The 20,118-nt window shown below is 38.1% G+C and overlaps 1 protein-coding gene across 4 annotated transcripts in view; it reads left to right on the top strand.

Annotated features, from left to right (window-relative positions):
• RNF144B (ring finger protein 144B) overlaps positions 1–20,118 on the top strand; it is a 160,579-nt gene that overhangs the window by 64,854 nt on the left and 75,607 nt on the right. Inside the window, exons 1-2 of one of the 4 annotated variants that reach the window (XM_046640010.1) lie at positions 19,024–19,294; positions 19,726–19,821. The exons of 2 other annotated variants lie outside the window; for them this stretch is intronic. The gene's annotated coding sequence lies outside the window, so the exon portion shown is untranslated. Of the gene's footprint in view, positions 1–19,023; positions 19,295–19,725; positions 19,822–20,118 lie in introns of those variants that run through there. One more of the 4 variants, XM_046640008.1, reaches the window with a different exon arrangement.

Below are 20,118 nucleotides of genomic sequence, written 5' to 3'. Positions count from 1 at the left end.
ATAGAAGTTATCATTTAATTTGTGCTTACTACGTACCAGAGGCTCCATGTATTTTTTTCTGATTTTCACTAGACATGACAGTTATTATTTGCATTTTATAGGTGAGGAGCCCAAGGCTCAGAGAGGCTAGGAAACTTTCTCTAGACAAGACAGCTTATATTCAGTGGAGCCAAGTTTTGAACCCAGCATTGGCAGCTTCAAAAGTCTATGTTCTTTTCACAGCGTGATGCTGATTTACTTTATGGTAATATGGTTTAATCAAGATGTTTCTGATTTTAAGTAACTGAAATAAATTTGAACTAGTTTTAACAAAAAAGGAAAATTTGTTATAAGGACAGGGAATGTCTTGAACTCAAAGATAGAAATGCAGGTGGCTTATAGAAGGAATTGTAACTGAGAACTGGAAAACCATCATTCTCTTTCTCTCACTCATATCTTCCTCTCTTGCACATCTGCTTTATTGTTCTCTCTCTGCATTTTTCTGCACCTCATATTGATGATGGAATATGGCTGCTACACAGCTTCAACCAGGCACAAAGATTAGCTGTCCCTAAATCCAAATTCCAAATTCCTGGTAGAGAAAATATGATTGGCTCTGCTTCAGACAGGCATCCATTCTGGGTCCAATCAGCTTTAGCCAAGGAGGCAGAATTACATCATCCAAACATGACTGCCATGGGATTTGGAGGCACCATCCTTTACTGGTTGGAACGTCTGACTCTTGTCTTTTCTCACTTATCTCCTTTGACTACAGCCTATTCTGGGTGCCCTGATTGTTACATGGAGAAGTCTAAGAGTTCCCTTCCAGATTTAACCCATGATTACAGTTCTTTGAAGAGAAACAAGACTAGAACAGGCTCGGCCAATATATGGTTATGTCAATGATTTTCCCCTTTTGAAGTACATCATCATTGTCCCCCCAATCTCATTCCTTATAGCTCAGTTGTCTTCATGTGCGCGCACGCACACTCTCACACACACACACACACACACTCTCTCTCTCTCTTATATGGGAGTACACTTACAGTATCTGGTTAGAAGAAATCACCTGCCTCCTTGGAGTTTGACTTTTGCCTTGGGCTGCAGTAGTAAAGGTTCACTGACTCTCTTTGCCAGTAGAAGGTGAATAAAACCCTCCCCCAACCTGTTGTCCTTACTATCTCTTTATGATAATGTTGAGAGTCCTTTCCCCGGTACTCATTGCTTATCCAGAAGTGGGCCCAGTTACTCTCATTGGGCATAGTGGGAAGAGTACATTCACGTGGGACTCTTAGGAACAAATGGTGGTCACCAACTCCTCTCAATTGAAGCAGCTTCTAAGGAAGGAGGTTAAATCTCAGCATCCAGTAGGTTGACTTTCTATTTTCTTCTGTAGCTGTAAAGAGGAAGAAACTCAGGGGAAAAAATTATTGTTACCTTTTTTTGTAGGTGGGCCAAACTTATGAATATTTAGTTTTCCAAAAGTGTGTCTGAAGGTCAGTTGTTTAGAACTTGGAACTCATTTTACTATGAAGACAATGTTATGCTTGCTATTTTAGGTTTCCAACCAAACTGTAAGTGATCATTTGCTGTACAACATCACTGAAGTGGTAGTTATGATCTTGAAATTTTTCTTGCCCTTAAAATTGGAGTCTGAGCTCTTCTCTGTCGAAAGCCCTGAATCTGGTACCTTCCTGAATACTAGTCGTCTGGAACTCCTCTAAAGTTTGATACTTCCTGAACCTTTGTTTTCTCTCACTCTAAGGGAGGTCGGGAGAAACTATGGAGGTGTACAGGTGGGTGATGGCTGTGGGCTCCAGGTATTGAAAGATCCAGGAGTAGTACTAGATGGCACAAAAGGAAGGATAGAGTAGAGTAGAGAGTAGTAAGCTTGATGTCCTTAGTGACTCCAATAGGAAAGATAGGGCAGTCTGGGGAGGAGGAGTAGGGAGGAATGAATGACTGGCTGTGTCATTTGATAAACAGATATTGTCATTAGTTAGTCAATGCCTGTGTGTAAACTATTTATTAACTGTTTTTTCTTATATACAGTTCTTTGAGTTGTTCTTTCCCCTTGATTAGCTTGCAGTAAGTTAATAATGAGTTTTATAGCATTCTCCCATTTGTTTAGCTGAATCCCTCAACTCACTTTCCTGGGATGAGGCATCATGACTGCACAGAGGTCCAGACAGGTAACGGGAAGGTATGTACTGGCCTCTAATCGCACGGCTGTGCTATGTAACCACAGCATGCCTTCCCAGGGTTCCTGCTACGTGGCTTGAGCAGATGACTTCATCTTCTTTCCTGATGTGCACCCAGACAACTTTACATTCTCAGCAAACAGTTGGACAACAAGGTTGAAACAGGATCTTGAACTAAAATAGTCTTTGAGTCATACTCTTTTGACTGTTCACTCTTCCAGGAAACTTGCCCCTTCCTTCTGGCAGAGGCTAGTGCTGAGAAGTAATGTACTCAGAGTTGTTGAACTCTCTTCCCAATGTATGTGTTATATTTTTTTTCTTGCTGGAGATTGGGCTTTTGCTAAGATACGAATATTGTCTGATTTGTTTTGGCCAAACCCCTGGCCTTTTGCCTTAAGTAGATGTTTAAAAATAAAATTAAAAGTTTTACATCAACTTTCTATTTTTGTCCTCTTTCCATAAAAGGTTCTGATATGAGAACAAGGGGAGCTTGAGTTCACCTATAAGTTTATTTTAGGAAGCAAGGGTGCTCTAATAGAAAGTCACTTGATTTGGTTATTAGGTTCTAGTCCATGTTATTCTGGTAACTGGCTGTCTGACCCAAGGAAAATCAGTTCATTATTCAGTGCTCACTTTCCTCATCTGTAAAGGTAGAATGATAAAACTTCATCTGAAAGGTTTTTGTGGGTATTCAATGAGTTGATGTTTGTGAAAGCACTCAGATGACGTAACATTGCTGTACTAACACAGCAACTAATCAAAATTAGTTTTCAGAGGTTACAGCCATCCTTCCTCTATAACAAATAGTGTATAATGAGCAAGGAGTAATTCACTTAAAGATTTATTTATTTATTTTAAACCTAGAGTATTGTGCTCAAAACCTGTTATTCAATCCTTGAAGAAAAGGGGTAATAGTATTCATTCTTTTGTCATTTCATCCTCCATTTGATTTTTTGACTGTAGCATAAAATAAAGCATAGTGGAATTCAGGGCATGATGTGGATCACAATACCTCCATCCCGTTCATTTGCGGTGTTTATTGTTATCGTGCTTTCTGGTAAGAGGCACAAGCTGATGTGATATCAGATGAACAATCTGAACTGTTGAACTGAAACATTCAGCATGAACTGGGCAGGCGGTCACCCAAGTTTACACCGTTTTTTTGAGGATGATGGTATCTGATTTCTGCTTCCTCGTCTCCAGTTTTGGTAGCCGTAGGCCGGTAGTGCAATGTCTATGTTGTCCAATGTCCTGTGGGAGTATGATTAAAAGTTGCAGGTTGGGAAGATTGGAAATGCTTTTTCTTCAGAATTTAAGTAAGAGTAGGTAATAACATTGGTTACTCTGAAAAGTTTTGTCTCTGTTGGTCAAAGAGGATGCAGTTTTGGATTGGCGATCTTCCACGTAACCACTGAGGGAGGAGAGCCTCAGCCTGTCTATGCACATTAGGTCATAGGAAAGGAAGATAGATGCTTCACAAGGGCCTCCTAATTGCCGTAGAATGGTCTAGGAGCCTGGTACCAAAGTTTTGATCATTTGTCTTGATTTGTTCTCACCCTTAGATCAGGAGGTGAATGAGTCTCTCCTCTTCACCCCTTTTCTCAGTTTGCTATGTTAATGTTTCACATGACTGAACTATTTGTCTTTATTCACTATTGCTTATCAGAGCAGTCACAAAATACCCTTTCTAAGATAAAATTTGAAAAGTTTAACATCACTAATGAGCCTTGTTTGGTTTAAGAAAGCACTGGATATTAATAACAATTAGGAATAAAATTAAGGTTGACGTTCTATGATTACCTTTTGCTTTTATTATAGTTTGAAAATGTTTATAAATGAGTAGTTTTAAACTTTTCTTAAGTAGAATGCTTTGGTTGGAGAAATTTTGTTTTCTGCCTTCAATAAAGCTTACTTGTTATTCATCTCTCTACCTTTGCTCATGAAATTCCTTTTGCCCAACCTCCTCCCTCTTGGCTGCCCACACTTCTGCCCTTAAACTCTCCCATCCTGCAGGGCAGGGCTCGCAAGCTGTCTTCCTGGATCCGGGTGGCGCAGCACTGCTCTGGCTGGTTTACACACGTCTGTCTTTTGCGACACCATTTGAAGTCTTATGGTTTATTTATCTTTGTATTACCAGCACCTAATAAAGCACGTGGTAGATAATAGGAGCTTAATAAATGTTTGCTGAATGAAGGAATGAGAGCTATGATAGGGTAAGAAGTAGGGGAGTTGTGTCCCAGAAACAAGATAGCTTGAGCGACATTTTGTGGAATGAGAAGCTATTTGTCAGGTGGAAAAGGTAGGGAAGAATGGCCTGGGCAAATGGAGAACCAGAGGAATTTGTGAATGAGAAATTTGGGTGCCTGAAAATAGTTTAGTATGGCTGGAACTTACATGTAAAGTGAAAAGGGCAGAAGGTGAATCTAAAAAGGTAGGCAGGTTATATGTCACTTTGAATTTTGGGCCAATTAAAAAAATCATTTAGATTATTGGCCAGAATTACCTCTGTGATGTACTGATCAATTGTATAACACCAGGTAGGGTTAGATCTCATGAGGTCATTTGATTAGATGAGTTATTATTTAATTGATTTTTATGTAACAATTACTTCAAAGTGAATGGATCTATTGGTCTGTGTTTAAAAGAAAAATTTGCTGAAATCACAAACTGAAATCTTAGAAGTTTTAGGGGATTCTTCCTGACTTAGGACTAAAAATATTGGAGTCTTACTTTAACCCTAAATGGTCTATATAATGAGACAACTTTACAGCTGAATCTGTGCTTTAATGAGCCTTTCTTGGTGTATCAATTACTAGCGATTTAAAAATATGATACTTACAAAGAGTTTGTAATTAGATAAACTTAGACTATTTTCTATAACGACTACTTTTGTGAAGATTAGTACCAAGGACTGTGCCTGGCACACAATAGGTGCTCCAGAATATACTCTTTTCTTCCTGAAACTCACCAGACCTGAGGAAGCTTCCATTTACTTTATGAACTTTCAGGAGAAACTTTAAGAAAACAACACCCTGCCTCCAAGTGTATCTTTGCTAATTCGTCTGTAAGAACTTGGAATTTCCTTGGTGATTTTAAACAAGATTTCCTCTCTTAAGTGTGCTCATTGTATGAGTCTTAGATCACAAGGCTGATCTGATTTGAGTACAGAATCTTCAAAGCCTTGGCAGGACTAAATATTTTAGCAGTTACTTGCATTTAAAGTAGTTCTAGGCTCTTTCAACTCAAGGTTTCAGTGCATCATGCTGAGGCACTCTTGACGTGCAAGACAAGTGCTTTTCTCTTGGATTTGTAAGTGGGCAGCAGGTTTGCCTGATGCCTACTGATGCTGAGGAGGAATTGAGATGCCAGGTTGGAAAACAAAAACTTAAACTGGGTGTTTGCTGGGCACCATTCAGAAGTATTGCATGCCTTTGTTTGATTAAATTCCAAGGTGATATAATCATCTGTCTATAAAAAGTAATTAATTGCCTTGTTTTCTACCTAGAGGTGTAATGGTTCCAGATTTGCAAGTTAGAAAGCATTTTGTAATGGGACGGTGAAAGATGAGCAATTGTTACTGGAGTTAGCCTTCAGCTGAGCAGGGGAGGGTACCTGGTCACATCACCAAGACACCTTCCAGGGAGCATTTCTTTGGAGATGTGCAATTTTTGAAACCTCAATTACTAGGGATAATAGAATTATTAACCTATTTGGCCAAAAACAAGGCAAAGCTATAAAAAATATAAAAAGTAGAAGGGGCTGGCCCCGTGGCCGAGCGGTTAAGTTCACGCGCTCCGCTGCAGGCGGCCCAGTGTTTCGTTGGTTCGAATCCTGGGCGTGGACATGGCACTGCTCATCAAACCACGCTGAGGCAGCATCCCACATGCCACAACTAGAGGGACCCACAATGAAGAATATACAACTGTATACCGGGGGGCTTTGGGGAGAAAAAGGAAAAAAATAAAATCTTAAAAAATATATGTATATAAAAGTAGAGATCTTTTAATCACATTCTGATCATAATCCAATTAAGTTAGAAATCAATATTAAAAATATGACCCAAGAAGCTAGCTTGGAAATTAAGTAACATTCTCACAGGTAAAACTTTGATCAAAGAGCAAATCAGAGAGAAATGATAGGTTCTTTAAAAAGCAAAAGAAAGTGCACTTTATACCCAAATCTTTAGGGTATAGTATATACCCAAAACTTTATTCAGAAGGAAATATAAAACAGTGAATATTTTTCTTATTCGTGAAGAAAGGACTAGCAAAACACCTGCTACCTTCAAAAAGAAAAAGGGCAACTGATAAAGTTAAAAGTTGGAAGTAATGGGATAGGAAAAAAGTAGAAAAGCTAATAAATAAGACAAAAAACTGAGAAATGAGTAAAAATATACAAGATTAGGAATGAGGAAACTGACACGACCACAGAAGCAGGAGACTTGGAAAGAATTATAAGAATTATGCATGGAGACTCTATAGAAACAAATTGTGAAATATGGAAGAAATGGATAATTTTATAAGTAAAATATAGATGACCAATATTTACTCATGTAGAAAATTCAAACAGACCAATTACTAGATGTCCCAGTTTGTGTCTGTTGTCATGTCCCATTTGACATTAATTCTGGACTTCTTTATTTTCAAGGAGGTGTTATTATTTTCAAATGCACTAAAATAAGATGAGATAGTAGTCCTCCACCTTATAATATCAGAGTTTACTATGGTCTCCTCTAATAGTGTGTGAGATGCGTGTGTTGCGAAGAGCATTTTACTTTAACACGTGCTTAAATGTGAAAGATGATAAGTATAACCCTGTGTCTTTTCCCAGTTCTCTGCAAATGCAAGTTAACTTACATCTTTCTTTAAAGAACAGCATGCAAATCGCATGCTGATAAAATGAAACATCTTCCTACATCGCTGGCCAAGGATAACTAACTCTTTCCAGTGTTGGGGGTGGGAGAAGAACTTGATGCTACTACTCTTGTCAGCTACTTGGTCTCCCAGTCAGTTGTGCCATGGCCCCCACTGTGACCTGCCAAAAGCGTGAAACTGCCAGGCTGACTGTTGGTGAGGTCAGTTGGAAGTGTGGGAAGTCAACGCGCTTGGTATAGTGGTTTTGTCATTTTTGTTTGGTGTAAAGATTTACACCATACAAGTTAGCTATTATTTTACTGTTTAATAACTTTAAAATTTATTTTGGAATAATCTCCTTTGGCAGAAAATGTTCTAAAGAAGTGTAAAGTTTAATGAAAAATTAGTATTGAATTTCTGCTTCTCAAGAAAGATGGTGATGAATGTGTATTTCACACAACTACTGAAGCAACATCAATATCTACTTCAAAGGTTTGTCATTACTTTAGAATACTTGATTTAACACAGGCAGCCACAGAAGGTGTCATTACATTTCATTCTGTGAAGCATGACTTTTCATTTAGATCGAATAACTCTTCTAAATCTATTTCACCCATTGTCAATTTTAAGTTTTCTTCTGCATATATGAAAAGTGAAGTAGTGGCTGTTAATCTGTTGGCCCTATTAGAAGAGAAAATTGTACACAGATTATGCTAGTTTTATATAAATATTACCAGATTCTTCAAATAGAAATTCAGTGAAATTTTTTACCTGAATGTTTTAATTATTTTCATGTAATTTATGGAATCAAAGTCAAGCTTTTAGAACATTCTATTGAAATTAGGATATTTAATATTATTGTGCATTCTATTGTAAATTTGTTTAAAAAGTTTATCATCAAAAATAAGATTTTTTTCTATTTTTTTATTGAGGTTATGATAGTCTACAACCTTGTGAAATTTCAGTTGTACATTATTATTTGTCAGTCATATTGTAGGTGCACCACTTCAACTTTTGTGCGCACCCCTCACCCCCCTTTTCCCCTGGTAACCACTAATCTGTTCTCTTTGTCTATGTGTTTGTTTATCCTCCACATATGAGTGGAGTCATACAGAGATTGTCTTTCTCTATCTGTCTTATTTTACTTAACATAATACCCTCAAGGTACATCCGTGTTGTTGTGAATGGGATGATTTTTATCCTTTTTCATGGCTGAGTAGTATTCCATTCTATATATATACCATATCTTCTTTATCCAATCATCTGTCGATGGGCACTTAGGTTGCTTCCACGTCTTGGCTATTGTGAATAATGCTGCAATGAACATAGGGGTGCATGGGTCTCTCTGAATTGCTGATTTCAAGTTCTTTGGATAGATACCCAGTAGTGAGGTGACTGGGTCATATTGTATTTCTGTTTTTAATTTTTTAAGAATTATCCATACTCTTTTTCCATAGTGGCTGCACCAGTTTGCATTCCCACCAGCAGTGTATGAGGGTTCCTTTTTCTCCACAACCTCTCCAACATTTGTTATTTTTTGTTTTGGTTATTTTTGTCATTCTAATGGATGTAAGGTGATATCTTAGTGTAGTTTTGATTTGCATTTCCCTGATGATCAGTGATGATGAGCATCTTCTCATGTGCTTATTGGCCATCCATATATCTTCTTTGGAGAAATATCTGTTCATATCCCTTGCCCATTTTTTGATCGGGTTGTTTGATTTTTTGTTGTTGAGTTATGTGTGTTCTTTATATATTATGGAGATTAACCCTTTGTTGGATATATGATTTGCAAATATTTTTTCCCAGTTGGTGGGTTATGTTTTTGTTTCAGTCCTGTTTTCCTTTGCCTTGTAGATGCTCTTTAGCCTGATGAAGTCCCATTTGTTTATTCTTTCTATTGTTTCCCTTGTCTAAGAAGACATGGTGTCCAAAAAGATCCTTTTAAGACTGATGTCAAAGAGTGTATTGCCTGGGCCAGCCCCATGGCCGAGTGGTTAAGTTGGCACGCTTTGCTTGGGCAGCCAAGGGTTTTGTTGGTTTGGATCCTGGGTGCAGACATGGCACTGCTCATCAGGCCATGCTGAGGCAGCATCCCACATGCCACAACCAGAAGGACCCACAACTAAAATATATAACTATGTACTGGAGGTACTTGGGGAGAAAAAAAAGGCAGAAAAAGAGAAAAGAAAAAAAAGAAGATCGGCAATAGTTGTTAGCTCAGGTGCCAATCTTCAAAAAAAAAAAAAAAAAAGAAGTGTACTGCCTATATTTTCTTCCAGCAGTCTTATGGTTTCAGCTCTTACCTTTAAGTCTTTGATCCATTTTGAGTTTATTTTTGTGAATGGCATAAAAGAATGGTCTATTTTCATTCTTTTACATGTGGCTGTCCAGTTTTCCCAGCACCATTTGTTGAAGAGACTTTCTTTCCTCCATTGTATGTGCTCAGCTCCTTTGTTGAAGATTAGCTGTCCATAGATGTGTGGTTTTATTTCTGGGCTTATCAATTCAGGTTATTTATTTTTTAATAGCTTTACTGAGGTAAAATGTATATACCAGAAATTTCACCCATTTTAAGTGTACAGTTGGAAGGCTTTTAGTAAATTTATAGTTGTGCAATCATCACCACCATCCAGTTTTAGAACACTTTTGTCACCGCCAAAAGTTGTCTCGCACCCCTTTACAATCAATCCTGCTTTCACATCCAGCCCCAGACAACCACTGAAAATGATTTATTTCTTTCAAACAAACTGCAATGGAAATAGAGCATAACTGCCAAATTTTCCAAATATTTTTCTATGTACACTAAGTAGTTGAACTACAATGTTTTTGTGATGAAGCTGATGTTGGATATAAAAAATCCTTCAGCATGCAGTTATGTATTTTCTCTTTGCAGTCCATTATCAATCAGAGGTTGGAAATGTTTTGAGTCTTTGAAGAACTATTTTGTAAATCAGTGCCTATTGATAATATTGGCCTTTTTTTGGTAACAGAGTCCTGTAAATTTGAATTGTATTTGTCTGAAATCAGTTGGAAATTTTTAATCAAAGTATTCATTTAATGGAGCAAGGAAGATATTTAGCTTTTGAAGTTTTACAGATTGCGGTTATGGAAAACAAAGCTTGGAAACAGGAAAGCACTAGAATTTATCCTTGCAAATACAGGATAGGAACTGAGCAAATTAAGTGATAAGAATTCAAACACAGCATACAAGATTTAATTTTGAAATTTTATAATTGTGCTTGGAATATCTGGACTTATCAGAAGAATCTTTTGATGAAAATACTATTTTTAATAGGATAAATTTGTATTTTCTACCAGAATTCAAAGTATATTGAATTTTAAAAGGTCTGTGATCTCAAGGTATCTAAGTTGGGTGAATCAGTAAAAAGAAGCATAAGTAGATACAATTTACTTGATGAGTTTTTGTATAAATATTTCCCAAAGAAAGGTGGTATCGGCCAAAATGCAGTGTCTTTTAAAAGACTTTGGCTTAAATATTTTTATATTTCAGTATAAAAATATAAAAATAGGAGAACTAAGAATATACTTCATTTAGTGAAATACTAAAACCAATTAAAGAAGGATCTAGATTAAATGCCTATGACCAGCATTTTTATGTATCATTATCTTTAATGTTCTAGAAAATACAATAAGACAACAAATTATATTGCTATTATATTTACTGGAATCAAAGAGATAAAAAACATCTTTTTTTGTTGCTGATATGACTATGTGTACATCCCCAAACATGAGACTAAATTAAAAAACAATCAGCCACTCTAGTAGAATTAATAAAATATTTGGGGAGATGGCTGGATGCAAGATAAGTGAATAAATTGAAAGCTTTTCTCTACTTAAGTAAGGAGTACTAAGAAATGAAGGAATTATTCCCTTAAATAATAAAACTATAAAAATATACGTAATATATAAATTTCCTGCAGTTCAAAAATAGAATAGCAACATGGGTTTTTAAAAACTGCATAGAATGGCCATAAAGTTTTATACTGATAAAGAAATACCATATTCTAGCCAAGAAAAGTATGAAAAATAAGAATTCTGTGAAGTCACTATAATCAAGATAGTATTGGTTTAGCAATCGACAAATGGATCATTGGGACAGAGTAGACTCAGGAATGGATCATTCAGAACAGAAAATTCTAAATACAGAAAACTTAATATTTAATACATGTTGCATGCAAGTCAGTGGAAAATCTTGGATTACTTAATAAATTGTTCTGGTATAGGTAGTTCTCTATCTGGTTGAAATATAACAGGGCTCATCATATGTCGTTTAAAGATAATTTCTTGATGGATTAAAGACAAATTTAAAAAACAAGACAATAAACATCTCACAAGACTACCTAGGAAAGCACACATGTACAAGCTGAAGCTTGGGGAACCTTCAAGACTGGAAACCACAGAAGCTATATAAGAAGAGGAAGGCGTATCAGAATATGTACAGTCAATAACCATTTTATGGAAATAGTAACATAAAATCAATAGACATCAGCTGTGTCTGGAAAAAGTATTTGTAAAATACATTACAGGCAAAGTGTGAATATCTGTAATTTACAAAGAGCTCTTATAAACAGGAAAACTATAAACTATTCTAAAGGAAAATGGACAAAGAATATGAACAGACAAGTTGCCGAGCTAAGATAAATGATGTGCTTGTGTTAGCATACATCAGTATGATTCAGTGAGCCCAGAGAAAAATGCTTAGAAAATACCACAGGCTGTTAACTTTGGTACATAGGTGAGTGAGGGGCTGATGTCAGTGGAAAGTGAAAGAAATATAACACTCTTCTCACAGACTACTGAGGGAGATAGCCATATAAATAAAGTGCTCCCTAGGTGCCATAGTTGAGGAATAAGGAGAGCTGAATTAGAGGAGGAAGGAAAGGCCTGTGTATCTGAATAGAGAGGACTCTGGACAGTAAATTACCTTCTTCCCAAGAAAGAAGAGATCGTTAATTACTTGGAGTTAGTGACACAGTGACTTCCATGAGATAAGTATAGTTATGTGGGTAAGTCATAATACGAGTTTAAAGATTATTGTGAGGCCCTTGGACAAAGTTACTCTGCAAAACATGTCACATGACTGCAATTATTGCTTATTTAAACTGATCTTCATATATTTAACCTGAGTATAATTCTTCTCCAGGGCCAAGGGGAATGAGAAGGATCCGCTTAAGGAACACTGATTTATAAGAAGGATCTCTCTGAGATTCCCTTTTGTTGGCGCCGCAAGCATTATTGCACAGTCTATGGGTTTTGCTACAACTGTTACTACCTAGCAAAGTCCCTGAGGTGCTCTTCCTGAGGGTCATGCTGTGGCATGTGCTGTGGGGCGTTAGATCGAAACAACAGCCAGCCCTCTTAAGATCTGAGGAGGAGGAGATGGAGGACTTCAGGTGAAAAGTGGTAGACGTGGAAGGAAAATAGATTTTCTCACTGTAGGGGATTTTTTCCTTTTGTAGGGTACAGAATAGGATCCCTCCCTCCCAAGGTGCCTGCATTTCTCCAGCATTCATCTAGCTCTGGGTTCCATGTCCCTAATTGTGGTTTCTTTGATCTATTGCACGTGATAGCTTTCATTCTGTCTGGCTCCTGGTTTCACTGGGGACTTTATGATTCACTATTTTGCTGGAAGAGGGAGAAGGCGGGAAAAGACAAGAATCAGCCATCTATGTTATAGAGAAAACTTAAGTTTTTAAGGTGCCTTTCAAAATAAAGTCCTACTGGAAAATTAACATCTATAATATGCCCATCTGTGAGTAATTTGGCCCCTGTAGAGTGGAATCTTAATTCCAAGAAGCTTAATTCCTAATGATTTAAGCCAAGAAATAGTTTGGCTTTTATTTCAGCTGAGTCCTTTGTATCTATGTAGGACATGGATGCACAGTCTTTCATTTCCTGTGAGCCAATTTGTACTTTGGCTGGGATGACGATTTAGAGAACATTATTTGGGGATTTTTTTCATTACTTGTCTGATCTGCAGGAATTTGGAGATGATAGTATTAGCAGAAGCATTAATGCAAACTTTGCAAACATAAGGATTCTCAAGACTATGGCATCTGACTTGTTAGTGGAGAATCTTAGTTCAAGGCTAATGCAGTCATTTTTTCTAAAATTAGGTGAACAAGAGTGCTGAGTTCCATTTTCTCATTGGTATTATAAGTGGGATGTTAAGAGCCTTGAACCACTGAGTCCTTTGGAGCATTGCTCTCTCATTCAGTTCTCCACCTTGGGTCATGATGGGTTCTCGTATGGCATAATGGCAATGGCAGTTTGAAATTATTCTTGTCAGGTTTTGCTTGTTGGGGCCCAGCTGGTTTTGACTTGCTCTGTGAGATATTGAGATGCTCTTGTATGTATGAAATAGAACAAAATGACGTGTCTTCAGCTTTTTGAAAACTTTTATTATCAAGTTTGAGGTAACTGGATGATCATTTCTGGGTCATATGTATATATGTATATATATATAAATTGAGGTAACATTGGTTTATAACATTGTATAGGTTTCAGGTATACAACATTACATTTTGACATCTGTGTATACTATAGCATGCTCATCACCAAAAGTGTAGTTTCCATCTGTCACCATATAATTGACCCCCTTTACCCATTTTGCCCTCCCCTCAGCCCCTTTTCCCTCTAGTAACTGTCAATCTGTTATCTGCTTCTATGAGTTTGTTTTGGTTTTGGTTTTTCTTTTTATATTCCACATATGAGTGAAATCATACAGTATTTGTCTTTCTCTGTCTGACTTCAATTAGCATAATACCTTCAAGGTCCATCCATGTTGTCACAAATGGCAAGATTTCACTTTTTTATGGCTGAGTAGTATTTCATTGTATATATGTACCACATCTTCTTTATTCATTCATCCAATGATGGGCATTTAGGTTATTTCCAAGTCTTGGCTATTGTAAATAACGCTGCAATGAACATAGGGGTGCATATATCTTTTCAAATTAGTGTTTTTGTATTCTTCACATAAATACCCAGAAGAGGAATAGCTGGATCATATGTAGTTCTATTCTTAATTTTTTGAGACATCTTTGTAGTGTTTTCCATAATGGCTGTACCAATTTACATTCCCACCAGCAACGTACGAGGGTTCCCTTTTCTCTACATCCTCGCCAACACATGTTATTTCTTGTTTTTTTGATAACAGCCATTCTAACAGGTGAGAGGTAGTATCTTGCTGTGGTTTTGATTGCTTCTTCTCATATTTTGACTTTCCACATAGTTTGACTGCCATACCACCCTAAGTGTATCTCTGGCATAGTTTTATCATATTATTTTGTAATGTTCTTAGTCTTACTTTGTATTGTGTCTTACTCTTAGTTCTATACTGATTACTCTCAATATATGTTGGATTGAAGGTATAAGATAAGCACCATTAGATGTAACAGAAAAAACGCAAAGAAATTGTAGCTGTTTGGAAATGAGAAATGACCAAATTGTCAGTAGCAGAACACCATGACCTTTGCTTTAAATCTTTTCCTGTGGAGACGGAATTGCACCTATTGCAGAAGCTGGTTTCCCAATACTTGTGTTCTTTCATCTGATTTCTTGAAACTGAACAAATCATTAAAAAAAATTTTATGTTTTAACACAGGATGTAATTAAGATGTCAAGTCTAAGATATGTGTTACTAACTTACAGACTAAGGTAGATTAGAAGAGTAATTTCAATAGCACAAAAACAAATCTTGGTTTCCCTTTGTATTAATTAAAGGAATAATTTTCCAAAGAAGAAATTCCACTTGTTGATTCTCTTCTTCTATAGGACTACAATGCATTTTATAGTACATATCTATTATCTATTACATATTATATACTATGGTATATATTATTATACAAGTATCTTACACATGAGTATATAGTAATCGATTAATTATATTTGTATCTTTATTTTTTTGGCCTCATATGTAGCGAAAACTTTATGCTCTGGATTTATTGTGGTTTTGCTTTCATATAACTTTAGGTATGTTACAAGTTAATGCAATTCCTACAGTTTGGATTACTTACCAGTAATGTCAAGATTTTGTTTGCCTTTTCTTTAGGAAGGGCCATAATTCAGATTAGGAAATGATTCTCTATTATGATGGAAGTCAACATGACTGCAATCTCTGGTGAACAATTTGGAATATTAAGTCTGGTATTGCTTAGGAAGATAATAAATATTTTTGTATATCATCGTGGCTGTGTTTTACTTCTCAGTCTGAGATATCAAATGTTACATTTATTTTTCAGTCAAAAGAAGCTATTCTTTCTTAGGCTTATTGAGGTCTCCTCTTTTACCTACCCTTTAAATACTAGTGTTCCTTTGGGTTCTCTTTTCTGATCCCTTTCCTTTCGCTTCCCTTTCACTTCCTTCTTAGATGAATAACACTGACCGAGTTCCTACTGTGGATCAGGACAGGGCCATGCTGTACAGCTGAGCAGGTTGTGACTGCACAATTCCAGGAGGTGACATTTACTGCCCCACCCCCAAGGCTTATATAGTGCCATCAGACACTGTACTAGCTAATTTACAAACTTCTCATTTACTCTCACAACAACCTATGAGATGAATATCATCATTCCTATTTTATAGATGAGAAAACTACATTTTGGGTACGTTAAAACTTGTTTAAGCTTACATAATAATGAGTGGGTGATAGAGTTTGTATGGGTCCAAAACCTCTGCTTCCTTCTACAGCATGCTACCTTTTGTGTTGATCTAAGCTCTTGGTAATCTCATCTATGGCCACCATCTAAATGATGGTAATTCCTAAAAGGCTCTCCTCCCCAGATCCCTCTGGGTTGATGGCCTACTAGATAAGTCTTCCAGTGTGACCCAGAGACACCTCAGATTCTGCAGGATATTGGTGGAATCACCATGATTTTCCTTACAACTGCTCCTCCTTTTTTTTTTTTTTTTTTTCAGGAAGATTAGCCCTGAGCTAACTACTGCCAGTCCTCCTCTTTCTGCGAGGAAGCCTGGCCCTGAGCTAACATTGTGCCCATCTTCCTCTACTTTATATGGTGGGACGCCTACCACAACATGGCGTGCCAAGCGGTGCCATGTCCACACCCCGGATCCAAACCGGCGAACCGCGGGCCGCCGAGAAGCGGAACGTGGGAACTTAACCGCTGCGCCACCGGGCCGGCCCCCACAACTGCTTCTCCTTTATTTCCACTCTCAGTTAGTGACATCAGCAGCCTGGGCTCTTCTCTCTTCTCATCCCCCACATCTAATCAGATATCAGATCCTATCAATTCTGTTTCTGAAATCTCTCTCCATTTGTTCCCTTCTCTTCCATACCAATTGTCACTCCTGTTAGTTCAGGTCCTCATTCTTTTCTCCTGAGTGCATCTGCTCTGTCTCAATTATGAAAAGCATCACGTAAAGTCTCATATCCCTAGGCCTTGGCGCTGGCTGTTGCTTCTGACTGGTTTACCTTTCTCCACTTTCCCCCGTCGACTACTCGAAGACTCAGCTTTAAGTCATTTTCTCAGGGAAGGCTTCCTTGCTGCTTTTGATCAACTCCTTTAGTTAAATTATTTTTCTCTGTGCTCCCCCAGCACACGGTGTTTAAGTCTATCATATCACTCATCAGAGTACCCTGATAATTGATTTGCTTGCCTGATTCCTTCCCTGGACTGAGAGCTCTTTGAGGACAGGGACTGTGTCCAACTTATCTCTTTGTCATCCTAGCATCTTTTCTGGGATAAGATCAATAAATGCTCGAGAGAATGAATGAATATACACTGTGGACTCGTTAGGCAAATCTGAAAGAGTTTTGATTATGATAGTTTTGTAACATGGTTTAAAATCAGGAACTGTGATGCCTCCAGCTTTGTTCTTTCTCAAGATTGCTTTGGATACTTGGGGTCTTTGTGGTTCCATACAAATTTTAGAATTGTTTGTTCTATTTCTGTGAATAATGCTATTGAAATTTTGATAGGGATTGCATTGAACCTGTAGATTGAATTAGGTAATATGGACATTTTAACAGTGTTAATTCTTTCAATCCATGAGCATAGACTCTCTCCATTAATTGTGTCTTCCTCAGTTTCTTTCATCAATGTCTTGTAGTTTCAGTCTACAGAGCTTTCATTGCCTTGGTTAAATTTATTCCTAGGTACTTTATTCCAGATATGAAAGAGTTGTTCACATAATACTATAGTGTTCTACATGTTTATTCAGTCTTACTAAAATTTGAATGCAATTTTTATAAACTTGCATGGTAGAAAATAATCAATGCTGCTGTTATTTAATTATACAATATATTTTTTTCTTGCCCCCTGCCATTTGCAACAACAGGCAGCATGATTATTGCTTAACTCATGTTTTCATTCACGTTGGTAGCAGCATCTTCCCTTATCCTGTTGACAAGAGATTGTGAGTTAATTGCATGGTAATTTAAAAGTAGATTCCACGTTGAACTTTGGTTTAAGGTGCCAAAGTTTTGCATCAGCCCTAACGAATACACTAACCTATCAGAAGGTGCTTTGTTTGTTTCCTGATTCCTGGTCCATCAACACTGGTCACTATACCAAGAAAATACCTTGAGATTGATTATCTCAGAACCTAAGCTATTGCTAAATTTGAAATGAGACATTCATGGGGTAGTTTTCTTACCATACTTTCTAACATGTTCATCTAACACAGATTTAGGTCTCATTCCTGCTCTGCCCCTATCTGGTTCAAGCCTCATAAATTTCCTCATCTTTAAAATCAGGCATTTTAAGGCATTTAAGTTTGGGCTGTTTAAGCTCAAATATCTTCTGATTCTATTACTTGGGGTCCCAAGTATATGTGTTCTCTTAGTGTCTCATCTCCCTTGTCCACCTTCCCTTCCTCTCCCACTAGTGGACTGATCATCCTGCTTGTCTTACTGTCATACACGTAGACACACTGTGTTCTTCAGCACTTGGCTTTGACCTAAAGCTTTTCTTCAACAGGGAGAGCTGAGAAGCAGTTCACTTGTGTCACCTGGAACAGTGCCTACTGCTGCTACTTCACTGGCACGCTCAGATCCCTTCCACAAAGGGCTTGTGACTCCCTTCCTTTTAGGAAGCACATTCCTGTGTTTGCAAAGCTGGAGTGACGTTGCGGAGTGAGCACGGAAAGATTCCTGTATCAGAGTAGCGGCATTTCCAAATCGCAATGTTCAACAGATTGGGGACTGTGATTGTAACCTATGGGGGGGTGTGGGGAGTGTGAGTAGGTTATATAATCTGTTATAAACATCACAAATTAAGCGTCCAAAGTTTTGGAGTGAGGAAGGCTTACATCATAGTACCCCACAGCTTCTGGATTACTTTGTTACATTTTCTTTGAGTACAACCTGTTAGGTTACTTTGCGTTTCCCACATAATTTGTTGACAAAGCACTTCAAGCAAAATCATTGTTTCATGACGGTGTACCTGTATTATTTGGGGGTAAACTAAGACTACCCTACTCTAATTTGCCTGTGTTCTAATTTTATGGTTAGATGCAAAAGGATAAATCAGGTACAAGGTGTTTTTGGTATGTGCATGGGAAGTGTTTCTATAAAAACAGTTTTCTGGCAAAGTGGGAAGGCAGGTGTGGGCTGTAAGAAGTAGAAAAAAGAGATTTAAAGAGCTGGGAAGGAGGGAGAGGAAAGGTGCCCTGGGAGGACACGTGTAAAGGAGCAGCAAACTCTGAAAGCTAAGAGGTGAAATGTCCCCGTCTGGGCAGGATGAAGGACACTAGAGGTTGCTGCCGGACACCCTGCTCGAGATTGCTGCTGCAGCTGTCCCAGAAGGACACGAGAGAGGTCCTGACAAGCGGAGAGAGTGCAACAGGGCTGGATTGCTCGGCGCGCCGGCGGCTGGGTTCGGACAGGGTTAAGCCCATCACCTGCTGCTGAAGTGCGACCCAGATGGGAAGTAGGAAGTGCCGCGCCTGAGCTTCCTGTATAAATAAACGCGCGGCTCCCGGCGCTGCTGCTGGCGAGCTGCGCCCCACGCTCTGCAAGGTTCCCGGGCATCGCAGCTGTTCCCGAGGCAAGGAGGCGGTTATAGGTACTCCTCCTCCTGCGACCCGATAGGTCTGGGAGCCCAAATCCTGTTGTAATCCCGCAGAGCGTAAAGCTGTCAGCCGCAGAGCTCGGAGGAAGAGGGAAAGAATGAAACAGCTCCTCCTCCCCCGTGTGCGAGCAGCCCCGGCTGGCGGTGCGCGCGAGGGAGGCTGCTGAGAAGCCTGGCTGCCGGAGGAACGTAGCTCTCCTGTCAGGTAGGTTTAGCGAGCTGTTTAAACGCTGCAGGCATTGCAAGACAGGAATGGTGTTGGACTAAGAAAAGAAAAACGGACATACGACTAACTCTGACACCATGCTTTTTAGCTTTGTTTTCTGCCTTCAGTGCTTAAACCATACGGAATTGAATTCATTCTGAATGCCTTAAACACCTAACTTTTTAAAATAGGTATCTTTGTAAAGGTAAAAAGAAACTAGCTTAATTTCTAATAAAACAATCTCTACAGAATGTGTCGTAAAATTCAAGATTAGATCAAACCTCTCTGTCTTAAGAGGAGACCAAAAGTTGGCATAACCTCAGATATTTACCCTATGTTATTTGGAAATGCACAGCACTAAGCTGACATAGATACGAATAAGATATTATCCCTGAGATCTTGGCTATACCTAATACTGATTATTTTGTCAGGTAATTGCTGATGAAACAGAGTAGAACTCTGATCCTACACTGCTATTCTCAAGTTGAAGTTAAGATAAAGCTGATTCCTGGTTCAGCAGAGAAAAGGTATCTTTAGCTTACCCTTCCCAGGACACCTTTTGCTTTTCTTATTAGTTTCAAGGATTCTGCTATAAATCTTCTCCTGCTGCGTATACTTCTCCCATTCAGATTTCTCAGAAATGAGTTCCCCTTTCTGGGAAAATATTCTCTGTCCTCATGCTTCTGCTACAGTCTATCACTTTCTTCTTTCTTTCTGCCCCATGTATCTTATTAAAACATCAGCTGGGGCTCCTAATAGGACTATCCTTGTTCTTCTGATTTGGCATTTCTAGATGTTTTTGGAACATTGCAGGGTATGAATTA

Source organism: Equus quagga, chromosome 15 (genome assembly GCF_021613505.1).
Source record: "Equus quagga isolate Etosha38 chromosome 15, UCLA_HA_Equagga_1.0, whole genome shotgun sequence".
NCBI classification, from domain to species: Eukaryota; Metazoa; Chordata; class Mammalia; order Perissodactyla; family Equidae; genus Equus; species Equus quagga.
This window is presented reverse-complemented; position numbering and strand designations above follow the sequence as displayed.